The following is a 23,191-nucleotide window of genomic DNA, read 5'->3' on the forward strand; positions in this document are numbered from 1 at the left end:
GACAGCCGCCAAACATAAAAACCGCCATAAATAGTAAGTCAAACCCCCCGTTATCACCCCCTTAGTTAGGGAAAAATAATAAAACTAAAAAAAAAGTATTTATCTTCATTTTCCCGTTAGGGTAAGGCTGTGTGCACACGCTGCGGATTAGGTGCGGATTCATCCGCGCGGATTTTGTAAAATCCGCAGGTGAAACCGCAGGTCAAAAGACCTGCGGTTTTACCTGCGGATTGCTCTGCGGTTTTGTCCTGCGGTTTTTCATCTCCTCAATAGAGGAGATGGCAAACCGCAGGAGAATCCGCAGAAAGAATTGACATGTCAATTCTTTCTGCGGATTGAAAACCGCAGATAATCCGCGCGGAAAATTCTGCACCGTCTGCACTGCGGTTTTTGATTCCCATAGGGAATCATGGTACTGTACACCATAGCAGAAACTGCTGCGGGTCCGCAGCAGCCAAAACCGCAGCAAAATCCGCAGCGTGTGCACACAGCCTTAGGGTTAGGGCTAGGGTTAGGGCTAGGGTTAGGGCTAGGGTTAGGGCTAGGGGTGTGTTGGGGTTAGGGTTGGAGTTATAATTGGGGGTTTCCACTGTTTGGGCACATCAGGGGCTCTCCAAATGCAACATGGCATCTGATCTCAATTCCAGCCAATTCTGAGTTGAAAAAGTCAAATGGTGCTCCTTCCCTTCCAAGCTCTGCCATGCGCCCAAACAGTGTTTTACCCCCACATGTAGGGTATCAGCCTACTCAGGACAAATTGCAAAACAATTTTTGGGGTCCAATTTCTCCTGTTACCCTTAGGAAAATAAAAAATTGGGGGCAAAAATATCATTTTTGTGGAAAAAAATGATTTTTTTATTTTCACGTCCGAGTGTTATAAACTTCTGTGAAGCACTTGGGGGTTCAAAGTGCTCACCACACATCTAGATAAGTTCCGTGGGGGGTCTAGTGTCCAAAATGGGGTCACTTGTGGGGAGTTTCAATAGTTTAGGTACATCAGGGGCTCTCCAAACGCACATGACACCCGCAGACCATTCCATCAAAGTCTGCATTCCAAAACGTCACTGCTTCCCTTCCAAGCCCCGACGTGTGTCCATACAGTAGTTTTCTCCCACATATGGGGTGTCAGCGTACTCAGGCCAAATTGGACAACAACTTTTGGGGGTCCAATTTCTCCTGTTACCCTTGGGAAAATGAAAAAATTGGGGACTAATTGATCATGTTTCTGGAAAAAATACGATTTTTTTATTTTCATGCCCTGGCATTATAAACTTCAGTGAAGCCCTTGGGGGTTCAAAGTGCTCACCTCACATCTAGATAAGTTCCTTAGTGGGTCTAGTTTTCAAAATGGGGTCATTTGTGGGGGGTTTCCACTGTTTAGGTACATTAGGGGCTCTCCAAAGGCAACATGACACCCGCAGACCATTCCATCAAAGTCTGCATTCCAAAACGTCACTACTTCCCTTCCGAGCCCCGACGTGTGCCCATACAGTAGTTTTCTCCCACACATGGGGTATCAGCATACTCAGGACAAATTGGACAACAACTTTTGGGGTCCAATTTCTCCTGGTACCCTTGGGAAAATAAAAAAATGGTGACTAAAAGATCATGTTTGTGGAAAAAATACGAATTATTTATTTTCACGCCCGGGCATTATAAACTTCTGTGAAGCACTGGGGGGGTCAAAGTGCTCACCACACATCTAGATAAGTTCCTTAGGGGGTCTAGTTTCCAAAATGGTGTCATTTGTGGGGGATTTCCACTGTTTTGGTACATCAGGGGTTTTCCAAACGCGACATGGTGTCCGATCTCAATTCCAGCCAAAAACGTCAAATGGCGCTGCTTCCCTTCCGAGCTCTGCCATGCGCCCAAATAGTGGTTTACCCCCACATGTGGGGTATCAGCGTACTCAGGACAAATTGCACAATAACTTTTAGGGTCCTGTTACCCTTGCAAAAACAAGAATTGAGGGTGAAAAGATCATTTTTGTGGAAAAAATATGATTTTTTAATTGTATGGCTTTATGTTATAAACTTCTGTGAAGCCCATGGGGGTTCAAAGTTCTCACCAAACATTTAGATAAGTTCCTTAGGGGGTCTAGTTTCCAAAATGGTGTCATTTGTGGGGGGTTTCCACTGTTTTGGTACATCAGGGGTTTTCCAAACGCGACATGGTGTCCGATCTCAATTCCAGCCAAAAATGTCAAATGGCACTGCTTCCCTTCCAAGCTCTGCCATGCGCCCAAATAGTGGTTTACCCCCATATGTGGGGTATCAGCGTACTCAGGACAAATTGCACAATAACTTTTAGGGTCCTGTTACCCTTGGGAAAATAAAAATTGGGGTGAAAAGATCATTTTTGTGGAAAAAATATGATTTTTTAATTCTACCGCTGTACGTTATAAACTTCTGTAAAGCCCTTGTGGGTTCAAAGTTCTCACCACATATCTAGATAAGTTCCTTGGGGGGCCTAGTTTCCAAAATGGGGTCACTTGTAGGGGGTTTCCACTGTTTAGGTACATCAGGGACTCTCCAAACGTGACATGGCGTCCGATCTGAATTCCAGCCAATTTTGCATTGAAAAAGTCAAACGGCGCTCCTTCCATTCTGAGCTCTGCCATGCGCCGAAACAGTGGTTCCCCCCCACAAATCAGGTATCAGCGTACTCAGGACAAATTGCACAATAACTTTTGCAGTCCAATTTCTCCTGTTACCCTTGGTAAAATAAAAAAAATTGAACCTGAAGTATTTTTCTTGTGAAAAAAAGTTAGATGTTCATTTCTTTTTAAATATTCAAAAAAATTCCTGTGACGCACCTAATGGGTTAATAAACTTCTTGAATGTGGTTTTGAGCACCTTAAGGGGTTCAGTTTTTAGAATGGTGTCACTTTTGGGTATTTTCTATCATATAGACCCCTCAAAGTGGCTTCAAATGTGATGTGGTCCTAAAAATAAAATGGTGTTGTAAAAATGAGAAATTGCTGGTCAACTTTTAACCCTTATAACTTCCTAACAAAAAAAAATTTTGGTTCCAAAATTGTGCTGATGTAAAGTAAACATGTGGGAAATGTTACTTATCAAGTTTTTTGTGTGCCGTATCTCTGTGATTTAAGGGCATAAAAATTCAAAGTTGGAAAATTGCGAAATTTTCAAAATTTTGGCAAATTTCCATTTTTTTCACAAATAAACGCAAGTTATTTGAATGAAATTTTACCACTAACATGAATTACAATATGTCAGGAGAAAACAATGTCAGAATCACCGGGATCAATGGAAGCGTTCCAGAGTTATGACCTCATAAAGGTACAGTGGTCAGAATTGTAAAAATTGGCCCGGTCATGAACGTGCAAACCACCCTTGGGGGTGAAGGGGTTAAATCACAGAGATATAGCAACAAAGTAGTTAATAAATAACATTTCCCACATGTTTAATTTACATCAGCACAATTTTTGAAACAATTTTTTTGTTAGGAAGTTACAAGGGTTAAAAGTTGACCAACTATTTTTCATTTTTCCAACAAGATTTATAAAACCATTTTTTTAGGGACCACATCACATTTGAAGTCAATTTTAGGGAAATATTGTTAGGGTTGGCAGATTGTACTAAATTAAAATAAATTATAAAGTGGAATCGCAACCCGGGGACCATCTTGCAGAGAGAAGTTTAACTGCTGCTAGTGAAGAATGATGAAAACTAAGCAGCGAGTGATTGCTTGCACACACTGTGTTAGCGCCAAACAGTGTGAAAGGAACACAGCTCCATTACTTCACAGAGTGGTACTGATCAAAAGAACACTAAGAGCAATATCCTGTTAGGGTCCCGTTTCACTTAGTGACGCACCAGCGATCCCGACAACAATATGACCTGGTAAGGATCGCTGGTGCGTCGCTAAATGGTCACTAGTAAGCTGCCAAACAGGCAGATCTCTTCAGCAATGCAGCAACCATCCAGCGATCCTCGGCGGTTGTTAGTACCTTGTCACACAGCACCTATTCTGACGATTCCCGCCTGCGTCCCTGAGTTCTGCGTCACCAACGAGGTCGCTCGTCGGGTCAAACACAGCGATGCACGCTGGCCAGCGGGATGCCGACGATGAAAAAATGGCCCAGGACATTCGAGCACAATCAGCGCTATCCAGCGGGGGGGCGGTCGCCGCTGCGTGTAACATGTAGCGAGATCACTGGCAAGGTCTCTGTTGCATCATAAAATCGGTGGCACTTCAGCGATCTCGCTATGTGGGACGGGCATTAACCGTCACAGGGATAAAGCAAATATGACGCTAGGTGGGGTTCCTATCACTCTCCCAGGGAAGTTTAGGCTAATGGTTGGACTTGCTCTGTAACTCAGCTGTGATAACCGCACAGACAATGGAAACAGATGCTAAGCCAAGCAGGAGTTTCCCACCCTACCCTACCTGCCTAGACAAGCAGTCACTGGTAAAAGAGCGGCACATACACTTGCAAACAGAGTGGTAGTGTATCCACTCACACACATAATCTCAAATGATACTAGCACACCAGCGTGCACCTGTGAGAGCCTTTTATAAACTAGGCTCATGTCCAGTCGAACAAGACCTTGCCCGTGGAGCAATCCGGAGCTGCCACATCACCAGAGCAGCTGACGTCCGACCACCAATGAGAAGACGCCACTTCACAGACCTGCTCAGTTCAGTGATCTCCATACTTAGACTCCAGAGTACCCAACTGCACCAGAATATCACTGATTGCTAAGGGTTTGGCAGGAGGGCCAGCAGCAACCAAGCATGTAGCCCGAGTCTGAGCAAGGAGCAAAGAGCTTCTGGGAGAAAATGTCAGGCACATGCGCAGTGCACCCGCTGAGATCTGCTGGCCGGCACCTGGCAGCAACAGGAGATTTTTTCCCTATTGAATTATTTTGATCACTGTGATAGACCATATCACAGTGATCAAAATAGAAAAAAAATAGTAAATCAAACCCCCTTTTATCACCCCCTTTGTTAGGGAAAAATAATAAAATGAAAATTAGTATTATTTTCCCATTAGAGTTACAGTTGGGCTAAAGTGAGTTGGGATAAAGTTAGGGTTAGGGTTGGGGCTAAAGTTAGGGTTCGGGTTGGGGCTAAAGTTAGGGTTCGGGTTGGGGCTAAAGTTAGGGTTAGGCTTGGAACTAAAGTAAGGGTTAGGGTTGGGGCTAATGTTAGGGTTGGGGCTAGAGTTGGGTTTAGGGTTTGGATTACTGTTACGGTTGGGATTAGGGTTAGGGTTGGGATAAGGGTTAGGGGTGGGTTAGGGTTAGGGTTGGAGTTAGAATTGGAGTTTTTTCACTGCTTAGGCACATCAGGGGTTCTCCAAATGCGACATAGTGTCCAACCTCAATTCCAGCCAATTCTTGGAAAAAGTCAAACGATGCTCCTTCCCTTCCGAGCCCTGCTGTGCACCCAAACAGTGAGTTACCCCCACATATGAGGTATCAGCATACTCAGAACAAATTGGACAACAGCTTTTGGCATCCAATTTCTCCTGTTACCCTTGTGTAAATAAGAAATTGGGAGCGAAAAGACCATTTTTGTGAAAAAAATATGATTTTTTATTTTTTTGGCTCTATGTTATAAACTTCTGTGAAGCACTTGGGGGTTCAAAGTGCTAACCACACATCTAGATAAGTTCCTCAGGGGGTTGAGTTTCCAAAATGGTGTCACTTCCGAGGGGGTTCCACTGTTTATGCACGTCAGGGGCTCTCCAAACGCAACATGGCATCTGATCTCAATTCCAGCCAATTTTGCATTGAAAAGTCAAATGGCGCTCCTTCCCTTCCGAGCTCTGCCATGCACCCAAACAGTGGTTTACTTGCATATATGGGGTATCAGCTTACTTAGGAGAAGCTTCACAACAATGTTTGGGGTCCAATTTCTCCTGTTACCCTTGGTAAAATAAAAAAATTGGATCTGAATTAAATTTTTGTGAACAAAAAGTTAAATATTCTTTTTTTTAAATATTCCAAAAAATACTGTGAAGCACCAGAAGGGTTAATAAACTTCTTGAATGTGGTTTTAAGCACCTTGATGGGTGCAGTTTTTCGATTGGTGTCACTTTTGGGTATTTTCTATCATATAGATCTCTCAAAGTGACTTCAAATGTGATGTGGTCCCTAAAGCAAATGGTGTAAAAATTAAAAATCACTGTTTAACTTTTAACCCTTATAAGTTCCTAACAATAAAAAATTTGGGTTCTAAAATTGTGCTGATGTAATGTAAGCATGTGTGAAATGTTACTTATTATGTATTTTATGTGACATATCTTTGTGATTTAAGAGCATGAAAATTGAAAGTTAGAAAATTGCAAAAGTTTCAAAATTTTCGCCAAATTTCCATTTTTTTCACAAATAAACGCAAGTAATATCAAAGAAATTGTACCACTATCATGAAGTACAATATGTCATGAGAAAACAATGTCAGAATCACCTAGATCCACTTAAGGCTGGGTTCACACATAGCGTTTTTTTGGCGCTTTCGCGGCGATTTTAAACACGCAATTTTGCCGCGAAAACGCAAAAAAACAGCATCCCATGCAATCCTATGGGATTCCACAATGCTGTGCTAATGTTGTGTATTTTAACATGGTAAAATACGCAGCATGCTCATTAATTTTGCAGAATCGCGGCGATTTCGCCCACATAGGAATGCATTGTTCTGCTTACTTTCCACATGTGGCTGTGCCCACCATGCGAAAAGTAAGCAGAACATTTGCGGATAGTACTCACGATCCGGAGGAGAGGAGGCTGTCCTCCGGGCTGTGGGTACCATATCCCTGTAAAAAATAGAATTAAAATAAAAAATATTGTTATTCTCACCTTCCGGCATCCCGTGCAGCCTTCCCGCCTCTCTCCACGCTCCCGGCATCTTCCGGTCCCAGTAATCCTTTGCGAGAATGACCACAATGACGTTTCCATTGGAAAACGCTAGCATTCTGCAAGCTAATTATGCTTGCAAATCGCTAGTTTTTCCATGGGAAAATCACTGGAATTTAAAATGCGATTTTCCCGCTGAATGGAATTCCAGAATTCTCATGGTAACTTCCGTGGGAATTCCGCAACGTGTGAACTTAGCCCAAGCGTTCCAGAGTTTTTAACTCAAAAAGGGACAGTGGTCAGAATTGTAAAAAGTGGCCTGGTCATTATCATACAAACCACCCTTGGGCGTAAAGGGGTTAATATATATATATATATATATATATATATATACACACATATATACTGTATACATGTGAAAAAAGGGAAAAAGCAGCACAAAAATTAAGCAGACAATGCGGGTGCAAGCCTTCCAGGCATATACCAAACCTCAAAAATAGTCCTCAAGATGAAAGCAGCACACCAAAAGAGTTCCAGTCAAAGTGCTATTTATTAGCCCATCTAATATATATATTAGATTAGATATTTATTATATACTAGATGGTGGCCCGATTCTAAAGCATCGGGTATTCTAGAACATGGCCAGCGGGAGACTGACGTTCAAAAGATGGTCCAGGACGATCCACCTTGATGGGCGATCTCACAGCGGAGGCCTGGTCGCTGCTGTGTGTCACACTGAGGCTAAGTACCCACGTTGCAGAAATACTGTGGAAATTTTCACAGCATTTCCGCAACTCCCGCGGAAAACATGCATTTTTCACGTGATTTTCACGTGCCGAATTCAAGCGCATTCTAAGCATCACTTGGAATGTGATTGACAGGTTGGTCACTCTTGTCAAGCATTGTGTTTGACAATTGTGATCAACTTTTTACTATTGATGCTGCCTATGCAGCATCAATAGTAAAAGATAGAATGTTAAAAATAATAAAAAAAATTTAAAAAATGTTATTCTCACCTTCCGACAGCCCCCGATCTCCTCTCCACGCTCCCAGCATCTTCCGGTCCCAGTAATGCTTAGTGCGAAGGACCGGAGATGATGTCACTCTCGCGAGAGTGTGATGTCATCAGCTGTCTTTTGCGCAAAGCATTACTGGGACCGTAAGATTTCAGGCGCGTGGTGAGAGGAGGGAAAGAGTCCTGTGGCCGTCGGAAGGTGAGTATGTCACTATTTTTTATTTTAATTCTACAGGTTTATGGTACTCGGCCTGGAGAAGAGTCTCCTCTCCTCCGGACCCTGGGTACCATCCGCACATTGAGCACTGTGCCGGTCATCTCCCGGCTGCGTCGACGCTGACCTCTGTGCGGCAGGAAATGACCCACAGCAACCGTCGGGAGATCAGCGGCTAGCGCAGCAGATCTCCCAACAGTAGCGGTGGCATGTGTCATTCAAATGCCGCTCCAATACGCGGCCGGACTGCGCCAGTCGCTGATTGGTCGGGCCGGCTGGGCGCGACCAATCAGCGATGCGGGATTTCCGTTACAGACAGAATTAGAAAATTTTATAGTAAATATATTAAATTTTTATTATATGGGGCTTTGCGTGTGGAGTGAGTGTGGCTATGCAGAGTGGGTGGGGTTATGTGGAGTGGGCATGGCTGATACATACAAACACACACATACATAAAGTCAACTTTATATATTAGATATATATATACATATATATATAAATATACAGTTTAAATAAATATATATGCTGCTCACTGGAGCCTTCAATAGTTTAGAAATTCTTCAGTAAACAATGCCATCAGTATGTTTTGCAGCAATAATTTGGCGAAGGTCTTGAGACAGTTCACTAGTTTTACCCATCATGAGAAGTTTCTTGTGTGGCACCTTGGCAATGAGACACCTTTTTATAGGCCATCAGTTGAACCAGCTGATATTATTTTTCAATAAGTGACAGGATTGCGTTCTAATTACCGATAGATTTTATCTGCTGTCATGACTTTGGCTAGTTTCACACTTGCTTTTTTTTGCAGCGCGTTTTTCCCGCAAAAAAACGCATTGAAAAAACGCATACATAAGCATACAACTGCTGCGTTTTTTTCAAGCATTTTTATGAGCATGCATGAAAAAAACGCAGCGTTTTTATGCGTTTGTATGCGTTTTTAGCGCGTTTTTACCGCGTTTGCGTTTTTTTCCAACATTTTTAGGTGGCCCCTCACACTACCCAAACCATGACTTTACTAACCCTAACCCTGACCCTAACCCTAACCCTAACCCTGACCCTAACCCTAACCCTAACCCTGACCCTAACCCTTAACCAAATCATACTTAACCCTAACCCAAACCCTAAACCCTAACTAACCCTAACCCTAACCCTAACCCTGACCCTAACCCTAACCCTAACCCTGACCCTAACCCTAACCCTAACCCTAACCCTAACCCTGACCCTAACCCTAACCCTAACCCTGACCCTAACCCTTAACAAAACCATACTTAACCCTAACCCTGACCCTAACCCTAACCCTAACCCTAATCCTGACCCTAACCCTGACCCTAACCCTAACCCTAACCCTGACCCTAACCCTTAACAAAACCATACTTAACCCTAATCCTGACCCTAACCCTGACCCTAATCCTTAACAAAACCATACTTAACCCTAATCCTGACCCTAACCCTGACCCTAACCCTAACCCTAACCCTAACCCTGACCCTAACCCTTAACAAAACCATACTTAACCCTAATCCTGACCCTAACCCTAACCCTAATCCTTAACAAAACCATACTTAACCCTAATCCTGACCCTAACCCTGACCCTAACCCTAACCCTAACCCTAACCCTGACCCTAACCCTAACCCTAACCCTGACCCTAACCCTTAACAAAACCATACTTAACCCTAATCCTGACCCTAACCCTGACCCTAATCCTTAACAAAACCATACTTAACCCTAATCCTGACCCTAACCCTGACCCTAACCCTAACCCTAACCCTAACCCTGACCCTAACCCTAACCCTAACCCTAACCCTGACCCTAACCCTTAACAAAACCATACTTAACCCTAATCCTGACCCTAACCATGACCCTAATCCTTAACAAAACCATACTTAACCCTAACCCTGACCCTAACCCTAACCCTAACCCTGACCCTGACCATAACCCTAACCCTAACCCCCCTTAACTAACCCTAACTCTAACCCAAACCCCTAAATTCCATGGTTTAAAAAAAAAAACGCATATGCAAAAAAACGCATACATGAGCATGCCAGTGCGCACATATGCACATCCATAGGCTATAATGGCCATTTTTAGCGCAAAACGTGCGCATATGTGCGCATGCGCTTTTTTGCAGGGCCAAAAAATGCAACATGCTGCGTCTGGAAAATCCCAACGCACACCCCAAAAAAACGCAGCGCATGAAAATCGCATACATGCGCTGACCAGTGCGCAGGTATGCGCACCCATGTTAAATATAGGGGAAAAAACGCATGCGCAGGTGTGCGTTTTTTTCCAGCGCTAAAAAACGCAAATGTGAAACCAGCCTTTCCATGGCTTTTTGCACCTCTCTTTCTTCGTATGTTCAATACTTTTTTCCTAGTGTCATTTCTCATTATTAAACATAATTTATGGCCATCCATAATTTGATTTCTTTGTCTGTGTGGATTGAACATCCAGTTTGGTCAGCTTCCCTGAGCTGACTGACTAAGGCTGGTTTCACACTTGTGTTTTTTTGCGCAAAAAAAGCATGTGTTTTTTTTCCTATACTTTACATGGGTGTGCATACACATGCGTTTGTACGCGCTTGTATGCGCATGCTTTTTTTTTAGTGTGCGCTCGGGCGTACAAAATGCATGCAGTTGCATTTTTTGTGCGTCTGAGTTGTCCCAAAAAAACGCATGTGCACGCAATGCGTTTTTTTTCACCCAAACACCCATTATAGTCTATGGGTGCGATGACGTGCGCATGGTAATGCGCACGTCAGCGCAATAAAAGCATGCGCAAAACCGCACAAAAACGCATGATGCGTTTTTTATGTGCGTTTGCACTGTCCACGATGCGCAGCGCAAAAAAACGCAAGTGTGAAAGTAGCCTAAGGGAAACAGCTAATCTGGTTATATGCAGGCCTAGCCAGGTGATCTAATCAGAAGATGTAGAGGCAGCACGGTGACTCAGTGGTTAGCACTTTTACTTTGCAGCGATTCTCAGGGTGCTCGGTTCAAATTCCACCAACATTTGCAAAGAGGATGTGTGTTGTCCCCGTGCTTGCATGGGTTTCCTCTCACACTCCAAAGACATACTGGTTATATGCAGGGCAAGCCAGGTGATCTAATCAGAAGCTGTAGAGCTAGGATTTAACACTAGCCTATATTCATTAAGACTAATGTATTCAAGATATAAAATATACAGTATATTTCTTTACTCTTTAATTTTGCAGTCACACTAAAAATACTACCATTTCTAATTTGTATTTTTTTATATATCTTTCACTTTTTGACAAATTTTGTTATCTCACTGGCAGAGATGATCTGAAACTGCTAAGACCCAGCAACAACGCACGCACTCAAAGATCACAACGGGTCCAACAGAGTCAGTAGCTTTGCTCCCCCCATTCACTAATTAGTGGTCATTAATTCTATGAAGGCGGCAAAAAGTGAAGATACTGGGAGGCCATAGTGACTTCTAGTGATGGGTGAGTATACTCGTTGCTCGGGTTTTCCCGAGCATGCTCGGGTGTCCTCTGAGTATTTTGGCGTGCTCGGAGATTAAGTTTTCGTCGTCTCATCTGCATGATTTGTGACTTGTAGACAGCTTGAATACATGTATGGAATGCCTGTTTGTTAGGGAATTCCCACATGCATTCAGCCTGTCTACAAGTCGCAAATCATGTAGCTGAGACGACAAAATCTAAATCTCCGTGCACGCCAAAATACTCGGAGATCACCCGAGCATGCATGGGAAAACCCGAGCAACGAGTATACTCGCTCATCACTAGTGACTTCCAATACAGCCAAAATTGCATTATATGAAGCAGACAGGATATCAAAGGTGGAAACTGAATTGGGCAGGAGCAATGAAGACTCTTTTCTTTGAGGAAGGAGAGGTATATACAGTGGGGCAAAAAAGTATTTAGTCAGTCAGCAATAGTGCAAGTTCCACCACTTAAAAAGATGAGAGGCGTCTGTAATTTACATCATAGGTAGACCTCAACTATGGGAGACAAACTGAGAAAAAAAAATCCAGAAAATCACATTGTCTGTTTTTTTTTCATTTTATTTGCATATTATGGTGGAAAATAAGTATTTGGTCAGAAACAAAATTTCATCTCAATACTTTGTGATATATCCTTTGTTGGCAATGACAGAGGTCAAACGTTTTCTGTAAGTCTTCACAAGGTTGCCACACACTGTTGTTGGTATGTTGGCCCATTCCTCCATGCAGATCTCCTCTACAGCAGTGATGTTTTTGGTTTTCGCTTGGCAACACGGACTTTCAACTCCCTCCAAAGGTTTTCTATAGGGTTGAGATCTGGAGACTGGCTAGGCCACTCCAGGACCTTGAAATGCTTCTTACGAAGCCACTCCTTCATTGCCCTGGCGGTGTGCTTTGGATCATTGTCATGTTGAAAGACCCAGCCACGTTTCATATTCAATGCCCTTGCTGATGGAAGGAGGTTTGCACTCAAAATCTCACGATACATGGCCCCATTCATTCTTTCATGTACCCGGATCAGTCGTCCTGGCCCCTTTGCAGAGAAACAGCCCCAAAGCATGATGTTTCCACCACCATGCTTTACAGTAGGTATGGTGTTTGATGGATGCAACTCAGTATTCTTTTTCCTCCAAACACGACAAGTTGTGTTTCTACCAAACAGTTCCAGCTTGGTTTCATCAGACCATAGGACATTCTCCCAAAACTCCTCTGGATCATCCAAATGCTCTCTAGCAAACTTCAGACGGGCCCGGACATGTACAGGCTTAAGCAGTGGGACACGTCTGGCACTGCAGGATCTGAGTCCATGGTGGCGTAGTGTGTTACTTATGGTAGGCCTTGTTACATTGGTCCCAGCTCTCTGCAGTTCATTCACTAGGTCCCCCCGCGTGGTTCTGGGATTTTTGCTCACCGTTCTTGTGATCATTCTGACCCCACTGGGTGGGATTTTGCGTGGAGCACCAGATCGAGGGAGATTATCAGTGGTCTTGTATGTCTTCCATTTTCTAATTATTGCTCCCACAGTTGATTTCTTCACTCCAAGCTGGTTGGCTATTGCAGATTCAGTCTTCCCAGCCTGGTGCAGGGCTACAATTTTGTTTCTGGTGTCCTTTGACAGCTCTTTGGTCTTCACCATAGTGGAGTTTGGAGTCAGACTGTTTGAGGGTGTACACAGGTGTCTTTTTATACTGATAACAAGTTTAAACAGGTGCCATTACTACAGGTAATGAGTGGAGGAAAGAGGAGACTCTTAAAGAAGAAGTTACAGGTCTGTGAGAGCCAGAAATCTTGATTGCTTGTTTCTGACCAAATACTTATTTTCCACCATAATATGCAAATAAAATGAAAAAAAAACAGACAATGTGATTTTCTGGATTTTTTTTTCTCAGTTTGTCTCCCATAGTTGAGGTCTACCTATGATGTAAATTACAGACGCCTCTCATCTTTTTAAGTGGTGGAACTTGCACTATTGCTGACTGACTAAATACTTTTTTGCCCCACTGTATATATACTGTATATACTTACAGCATCAGAGAGCTGTTTTTCTGAGACAGATCTCAGAATTAACGATTATCCTACAAATAAATACAAAATTTAATGACAAGATTTTGTCTTCTTGTAGGCACCACCAGAGGGAACCCTAGGACTTACCGAAGACAGATTAGTTATTGAGTTCAATCAGGCTGTCAAAATTTTAACGCCATTCTGCCCTACAATAAAGTAGACACTACATTTTCTGAGCAGCTTGAAAACCTGTGAATACAAATTTTTTAATGCTTTCAACTTAAGACCTTATATTTTTTTAAAACAGGAGAAAAAGCCATGTGGTGAAACAAGTATATGCCTAGCTGAACTATTCAGCTGGAAAAATAACAAATCCAAGCGAAATATTGTAAGATAGCAGCAGATGTGTAAGAGAATCCACAACAGACGATGCTACGGCTCAAAGTCTCGCACTGAAAATTATTTTTTATCGAATTTGGCAGCTCAAACATAAACAGCTTTTTTTCAGCCAACAAACTAAATCTCGTCTTAAAGACAACACATATGGTCAGCAGGATACAGTTCATCAAAGCAGCATACGTTCGCATGAGAATGTGCAACAATCTAATATATGTGTTACTATTTAGGGGAATCGCAGCTTTTCGCAACGGAGGTTATACTGAGAAATAGCAAGCCTTATGGTCCATCAGCAGGTATGTGCTTAGCAAGACAGAACAGTGCTTGGCTGAATTTCAGGTAATTCAATTATCATGTCCAATACTCATCTGCGTGTATAGAGAAATATATTCAGTTTTTAGAAATGCAGAAACCATCTGCTGTATGTGTTCGAAGCAAACTAGATATTATAATAGTTGGATTACGTAAACTGCATGTACAACTGTGCCTCATTTATAAGTTTTCTGGCAGATAATCATGGGATAGTGTAAGGGGGTAAGACATGATGTCTCTCATGCCTCCCTTCCCTCTGATTGTCTTCCAGTTCTTAATGTTTACAGATGTATTTTATGATTATTGCCTGCGGTACTACTACATGTATAACTATGTATTACAGCTCATTGCTTATGGTATTGCCACTTGAATGTGTTACCATTATATAGAAAACTGTATATATTGCCTTGTGTTCCTGTATGTATGAAAATAATGCATATATATTATGTGTTCTTTGTGTAATCACAGTCAGGGAAAGTTAGTTCATCCTTCTCGGGATATTAGAGGAGGGCACACTTAGTGCATAGTTCCACCATAGACCGAGTAGTGATAATTATGTTGCGGGCCACTAGATGGGGTACGCTAGTGGGATCTGATAGGAGGTTCATAGAGGGTTAATTATAGGAGGAGCTGCTGAGAGTTAAGGTTAGTGCTGAAGGGTGGTTTAGTCAGACGGGGTCAGGGCACCCAAGGGTCCACATGGGCTATAGGCCCGGACAGCTTGGCAGTCACGTAACGCTGTCATTATTGCCCACGTTACCCACAGCCATTGCAGGTCTTAGCAGTGGGTCAGAACAGGAAAAGGAAGATGTGGCGTCTTACCGCCTGGGCCAATGCTTTTAGGGCAGAAGTTGACTGGACTAAGGAGATGAAAGGAGTTGGAACTTTGATGAGATCGGTACAGATGGGCCGGATGCTTCACCGGGGGTCACCAAGCATAGTGATTAATGAATTAATGTCTGGGGTGAAACAGGCTGAAGGAAAGGTCATTATAGTGAGGTCAGACCTGGAAGGAAATGGAAAGCAGTCTAGTACGGTCCGCTCCGGGCGTGTACTGCACAGAAGTGACAACAAGCAAGGGAAAGATCAGGAAGCAAGCTAATGTTATAATGTACCAACTGTGGAAGTAACATGCCAAATCCTAAGTAAAAAAAAGTGTTAAAGTTGTCTCGTACTGTGTCTCCATTGATGAGGGTCGCCTAGAAATGGGACCGTTGTGGCCTGGGAAGGCCCGGGTGAAGCTGAATCTGGAGATGCAGGTATGCCAAGGAGCATAGTATTGTTTCATGTAGGGGAAGGGCTGGACACAGCTGCCACCAGAATACAGGTCATGACTATAGTCCTGGCCCTCCCTTACAACCTGTTTAAGAGGTTCTTCTGTAAAGAGGTCTATGTATGTAATAGTCAGTCAGTGATATTTTTTGGTTTCTAAGTATCTTGTGACAAATCAAAATGATAGCGTCAAGTATAAGGGCTATTTGCCTGGTGTTGTTTTGACCCTGCGATCCTTCAGTACATGGGTATTCTCAGAGTCTCCTAATACTCTTTCTATTTCAATATTGATCAGTTAACATGAGGTAACAAAATTACAATAGGTTAGTTTAAATAGAGAACTAGTTATGCCATGAGAATGTGGGGATAAAAATGTAACAATCCTAATTCTAATCAACACTATTTAGAGTTTTAACACCCCTTGAGATATGAAAATGTAGTAATGTGTGCTCCAAGCACAACAGTGGCCTTGTAATTATTATTGTTATTATAAATTTTTAAAGCGCCATTTATTCTATGGCGCTTTATATGTGAAAGGGGCAAATGTAGACAAGTACAATAAACATAAGCAAAACAAGGCACACACAAGTACAGAAGGAGAGAGGACCCTATAATGAATATTACATTATTGTGCTCTTCAATTGAATGATATGGTATACCAGAGAAGCATAACTGGATATGGCTCATGTATTAAAGGTAATCCGTCAGCAGCATTTTGTTATTTCACATGAGAGCAGTATAATGAGGTGCAGAGACTGGGTTGCTTGCGACAGTTTTGATAAAATCACTGCTTTATCTGTTGCAGTTCTACCAGTTCTCTGAATGCTGAGCTCTGTATAACCCCACTGCTGATTTACAGCTGTCTATGCACACAATTCATAGGCAGAAAACTATTAGTGGTGGGGACTGAGTTATATTAAAGGGAATCTGTCACCAGTTTTTTGGCCTATCAACTAAAAATATCATCTAATAGAGTGTGAGCTATACATTCCCCAACTACTTGTGAAATACCCTGACTCCCCATGAATCCCCCATAAAAACCTTTTATATTGCTCCCGGGCTGTATGTAAATATCCTCTGTCCGGTCCGATGGGGTTGGTTCTCGTCCCCCTATCCACCCCAAATAGGCATGCTGTACGCTTTCCGTTCTGTGAACAGCGTTGTTCACGTACAGGTCCCGCGCGTGTGCAGTATGCTTTGCTCAACTGCGGGCAAAGCCGAAAAGCATTAATGCACATGCGCCGGAAGTACTATGTCCCAGAAGTATTTTGCTGTGCTCCGGGACATAGTTCACCGGCACATGTGCACAAAAAACTGGTGAGAGATTCCCTTTAAGTTCATGAATATGGAGGACCATTGCCATGGTTCAGTTTGGGGATTCAATTCGGTGACCTGTTACTCTGTGGTCGGTTCCAATGTCTGCTGAGCTATTTCCTTTTCTTCTATGTCCAAATGCTGATGGTTCCCATTGTCTTTGTTCCCACTTCTTAGTTTGCTCCTATCCAGGGATTTTTCATTTTCTCACTTTTGGTCTGGCCTATCACATTCTGGGTTGGTACTTACATGTTCATCCTTCATGGCACTCCCGTGCTGGCTATGCCTCTAGGTGAACTTAGGGTTTAGGAGTTCCAGACCTTCAGCTAAGGTGTTTACCTTGCATGGTAAACACCAGTAGGTTTCTTGCACTGAGTAGTTTGTTTGTTTACCTTCCCAGTTTTTCTTTCACTTCTTTCGATTCTGTGAGGTTATGCTTGTTCCATTTATTTTTGTCCCTCCTTAGTTTCCCCTTTCTACCTTATATGAACATTGTGACGACACATTTTTTCTTAATTATGCCAGGCGTAAATTCCGTAGGCCCAGAATCATAGACTCTTGTCTGAATTATTGACTCTTCTTGTAGGTTGAATTGATATTTGTAAATTGATGAATGGTTGTTATTTAGTACTTATATCAAGTCCTAAAGATTATTGAACTTTTATCTTTGCAAAACAGAGATATAAGGTCAATGAACAATGATGTTTGGTAATATGTTGATTACACATTATACCAGGCCATTCAGTTTGTTGACTTGCAAACACTGAAGGGTAAACTATAAATAATAAAACAACATGGGTTAACCTCATCACCCCTTCCCCTTGACCTGTGAATCGTGGCTTGAAGGACAGCTGTAGAAAATATAAGGAGACTTTGCCTCTGTTCAAAGTGACTCTACAGGATGTCAGCTTACCAAGGCCCCAGCTGGAAGTACACAGATCTGCTCAGTTGTCCATAGCTGAACTCTCAGAGACGTCTTGAAAAATGAGTTTGGCACAATCAGGTCCCTTGGCCACATATCTCACTGCTCTCAGTTAGTCTCCTAAGCTTGTTGTTACCTCCTCTCTGTGGGTGCCCACCAAAAGCAGGGTGCCACTGGTGGGGGTAGTCAGCCCTGGAAGCGGCTCTAATCCCGGCGACTCAGCGAAAGAGTGAGACTGTAATTTGCACCATCTTGGTTATTTGCTGGGACTGTTCTATATGTTAGTGTTTGTTGGAGGTTCAATAAATGATTGCCTCACTGTTTTACCCTTATCCTATGCTGTCTGAGTAGTATTATGCCTATAGTAAAAGTAGAGTGGGAGCTCAGTGGGATGATCCTTGGTCCATATGGTCTCGAGCCAACAAACAAGAGCACCTGCTGACACCCATGTATCCACATTGTGATGGCAGCATGGGATACTACTCAGCCCGGCAGATACTGGAGAGCTGCAGGGGACTCTGGTGTTCGTAGATACCGTCCAAGGGCTTCACAACCAGAGAGGCATATAGACAGGTCCAGCATAGCGTAGGTAAGGCATACACTGAAGGCTTCGGATGCCATAATGTCCAAACCCACCAACTTGGCCTTGAGAAGAGGACAAGCATGGCTTTGTAGCCACAAGAAATGACAATTACAGGAACTGTGTGAGATTGGGTACCGGACCACTGACACTTGGTTGGATTTGATCAAGGAATTGGTCCATTGGGATGTCCAGAACAAAACCTCTGCTGAGATGGAGCCAGAGGAATTGCCAGAGCAAGGACCCAGTGGCAATCTGTTATCAATTCAATCCACAGCAGCCTGAATCAAGGAGTTGTTGGCTTCATTGGAACTTGGAGCCTCAAGTGGGGAAAGGGCTTGTGGTATGGAATCAGTTTTGGGAATTTCAGTACCCCTACCCCCAGTGCCAAACCCAACTCCCATAATAGTCCCCCAACAAGGAACTCATCTCCGCTCCAGAGACTTGCTAGTGTTTAACCCCTTTCTGACATATGACATACTATCCCGTTCATGTGCCCTGGGACTTAATTCCCAAGGACGGGATAGTACGTCATTGCGATCAGCGGCACTCACGGGGGAGCGCCACTGATCGTGGCCGAGTGTCAGCTGATTATCACAGCTGATACCCGGGACTATGTGTCAGGGGTGGTCACGGATTACCCCTGGCACGTTAACCTCTGGCACACTGCGATCAAACATGATCGCAGAGTACCGGGTTTAGGGAAGCATCGGCAGGGAGGGGCTTCCTCTGTGCTTCCCTGAGAGCCCCGCAGCAGCGCAATGTGCAGCGCTGCTGCGGGGGCCTCCTTCCCTGCAGGTCTCCGGATCCAATATGGCGGCTGGGACCTTCGGGGGCCTGCAGAGAGGTGTCTTTCTCAGTGCCTGCTGAGAACAAGCTGTCATGTTCCAGGTTGGATGATGACAATTAAAAGCACATGTAACCTTTTTTTTCCCTAAGCTGTGTGCTTAAGTTTGGTTTTGCCCCGGTGGCCATTAGGATTATTACACTGTGGTGTCTTTTGTTCTAGTTTGCCCCCCATGTTGGTTAGCATTATTACACGGGAATCATTAACAGGTGTGATTAATCTGGCTTAACTATAAAGGTAGCAAGGGGACCTGGAGACCACATAAATCACAACCAATAGATCCAAAAGTCAAAAAATGGTACATACTTTATTTGGGAATATACACAGAACGGGAAATGGGGAACATGTATACAGAAAAAACAAAGTGCTGCAGTGCAAAGAGGATGCGCGGTACGACCACAGCCATAATATATTTATATGTACATCAATCTGTAAGTCCAAAAAAATGGCACAATTGCCAACCCCACTCTGGGCAGAGACTAACCTAACAGCCTCAAATATGTTGTAAATAGCATCCCATAACCTACATGTGTATATATCCACATTGTTTTAACAAAAAATAATCAATAAATCTTAATTATATATATACATAAGGGGCGACTAAATCACAATGTGACTCAGTCATACATGCATAGGCAGTATAATCTGCAAGGGAATGCCAATGAAAGGAGTATCCACCCCTATGTATCACAATCAACCCACCCACCCATGTAGGAATGAGCGGTACCAGGGCAGAACATACCTCAGAGTGGGGAGAACCAAAGTAGCCAGGCGGTCCGCGCGTCACCCCGACGCGTGTTTCTCCTTCGTCAGGGGGCATGTGAATAATTATACCGGTGTGTTTAAATATCACCGGACCGGAAGTGCCCGTGACGCGGACCGGAAGTGACGCGGGCGCAGCCATGGGAACCGAGAACGCTGGACGGCCGCGGCATCATGGGGCGGGGAGGGACCTCCAAAGTCAGCCACTCCCACACCACATAGAGACGCCGAGATCAACCAGCGCACCGGGACATGGCCCACCCGCGTTCAAGGTCAGCGGCACGTCAGCTCCACTGTCAAATAGTGGTGGAAAGAAATATCATGGGACACAATAGAGTTATCCCAAATACAAAACGGGCTCTGCTACGTCCAAACGCCCATATACAGTATATAGATACCAGATTTTTCACATAGTTCTATTTAGAAAACTGTGCCATTATGGTATCAAAGCCTCATAACACATGTAATAGAATATAGTACCAAACATAAGTAAATGAATAAATAACTGCATAGCACTATAGATAATTATAATATTATTAATTAGGCAAAAATGGTATCTAAATTCACTATCCATCCATATATCATCATATAGGCGAGGAACAAAAAAAGGGTGGAAAAACAGAGTATTTATATACATATGTGTATACCTCCAAATGTGTCACTCATAGTAAACATGTAGCTCATGAATATGCAAAAACATATGTTGCAGCTATCAAGAGATTTATAAACTATCAACTACATAGATGATATAAATATTAATTGATAAGCAAAATCAAGGTTATTAAGCCTCGGGCTACACATCAATTTGATATACGCAACACATGGAACACATTGAGATGTTGTGGGGAGGGGAATAGGGGAGGAGGGGAATAGGGGAGGAGGGAAAGGAAAGGGAGGAGGGGAAAGGGGGAGGAAAACAGGACCGGGGGGGGGGGAGGAAAATCTTCATCTGTAACAGAAAGATGAGAGCCAGGAACTTCCATGTTGCTCCAGTCCGGACCAAAGAGAATTCTAAAAACATCTGAAACACAAAAACATATTAAAATCACTAAAATCAAAAACTGCTACACAATGTGTAACCATACACTGCTCTAAAAAGAGTGGTGATCACAGAAACGGAACATATGATAGATTCTCATTTAATCCCAAGGGATGCACCGTGTCCAGTGTCCATATCCATCGTGTCTCTTTCTGGGCCAATCTTTGAGACACTCTATAAAGGTGTGTCATGTGCTCTCACTGGTGTTGGTGATAGTGTTCATTTCCAACCATCCTTGGTGGGGAAAGGAGCTAGAGAGAGTTCCTTGCAGCACAGTCAGAGTCATGGTGTGGAAGGAGTCAGAGGTGATTTCCTTGCAGCTCTGACAGAGCTTGGTGGCAGCTTCAGGTGGAAGCTGAATTCTAATGGTGGACTCTGTGGCTTGGAGCAATAGCAACAGAGCAAAGCTAAGTGGTGTTACCCCTGTTTTGTGACTTTGCTTTTGTGTGTTTCAGTGCAGTGGTGGGATTAGTTTCTGCACCATCCATTTCACTAGTGAGGGATAGGTGCAGGGCGAGCTAGGGTTCTTAGGTATCCTGATCGGCGCCCGGTGCGGAACCGGCCTTGGGATCGTTAGGAGTGTAGACACTGACTCAGGGGAGTGCAGGTGGTCTCCACATCCCCGTTCCCTATCGCAGGGCCCACCATTGTAATTGTTTCCCTGGTGTTTCCCCTTATTATTTAAATTTGCCCTGTTCGAGGTGGTGTATCCAGTTTCACGTGTATTTCTGAAATTCGCCTGCTGGAGGCGGTGTATCCGGCTGCATGTCTTATTATTTAAATTTGCCCTACTGGAGGCGGTGTATCCAGGGTCGCATGTGTCATATAAATTCGTCCTGCTGGAGGCGGTGTGTCCAGTCACACGTTGACCATTACATTATCACCAACCAAACTTTTTTTCTGCTGAGTCATGGACTCAAGGCAGACCTTTGCCCAAATGCTGCAAATCTTTTCTGAGGAGATTAGGGGGCTGTGTGGTGAGTTGGTGCAGCAGCTGCAGCTGTTGGTGGGCTTTGGGGGTCTGGTTCAGGCACAGGCTCAGCCAGAACCCCAGATATCCCTTCCTGACAGGTTTTCTGGAGGGAGAGATCAATTCTTGGTATTCCAGCAAGCCTGCAAATTATATTTCAGGCTGCGTCCTCGTTCATCAGGGAATGAAGAGCAACGGGTGGGAATCATTATGTCCCTTCTTAAGGGGGATCCCCAATCCTGGGCCTTCTCCCTGCCGGACGATTCACCATCATTAGAGTCCGTGGACGAGTTTTTTGCGGCTTTGGCGCTAGTGTATGGGGATCCTGATGGCGTCGCCCTGGCGGAATCTCGACTCTGTAGGTGTAAACAGGGAGCCCGGGTTGCTGAGGAGAACTGCTCAGAGTTTAGGAGGTGGGCCACTGACACTCAGTGGAATGACCCTGCACTTAGGAGTCAATTTGTGCACGGTCTGTCTCCAAAGTTGCAGGATACTCTGGTGCCATATGCCGCCCCCAGGTCGTTGGAGGCCGCCATGTCCCTTGCCATCTGGGTGGATAGACGCCTTAGGTTGAGACATACACAAAATGTGCCCCCTGTTGTCCTCGCTAGGGAGGAGGACCCACCAGTGCGGACGGAGGAACCCAGACAGCCCGGTGTTGTTGGTACAAAAAAGGGGGTGTCTGCGGCTCGTCATGGTGGTGGGGGTATGCTTTTCCTGTGGGAAGCCGGGCCATTTCATGGGAGCCTGCCCAGTACGTGCCAAGTCTCCAGACGAACCCATGCAAGTAGGAGGAGCTAGTTTGTGTACGGAGCTGCCTACGGTTCGGGGAGTGGTGTCGGCATGCTTTTACTGTGGGCAGACTGGTCATGTCCTGAAGTCTTGCCCAACCCACGCCAAATTATTATCTTTGCCATCTGTGAAGCCGCATTCCCCTGGTCGCTTGGAGGGAGGCGACCAGGGAGTGTATATTTCCTCCATTTTGCCCTCCCATGGTACTCTGTCAGCAGAGGCGTTGGCTGGCGGCGTACCGGAGGTGATACTGGTGCTTGTGGAAAGCGGAGCAGGAGTTAGTCTGGTGGATGCTCACTTTGTCCAGTCTCATGGCCTGAGGTGTAGGACGCTTGCCCAACCTATAAGCGTCCAGGCCATAAACTCTGTTCCACTGAGCCAGGGGAGCTTGACCCAAGTCATAGAAAATATATATCTACGTATAGGACATCATGAGGAGTCCT

This window comes from Dendrobates tinctorius, unplaced genomic scaffold, assembly GCF_039654945.1.
Source record: "Dendrobates tinctorius isolate UK_male_01 unplaced genomic scaffold, ASM3965494v1 ptg000134l, whole genome shotgun sequence".
Lineage (NCBI taxonomy): Eukaryota > Metazoa > Chordata > Amphibia > Anura > Dendrobatidae > Dendrobates > Dendrobates tinctorius.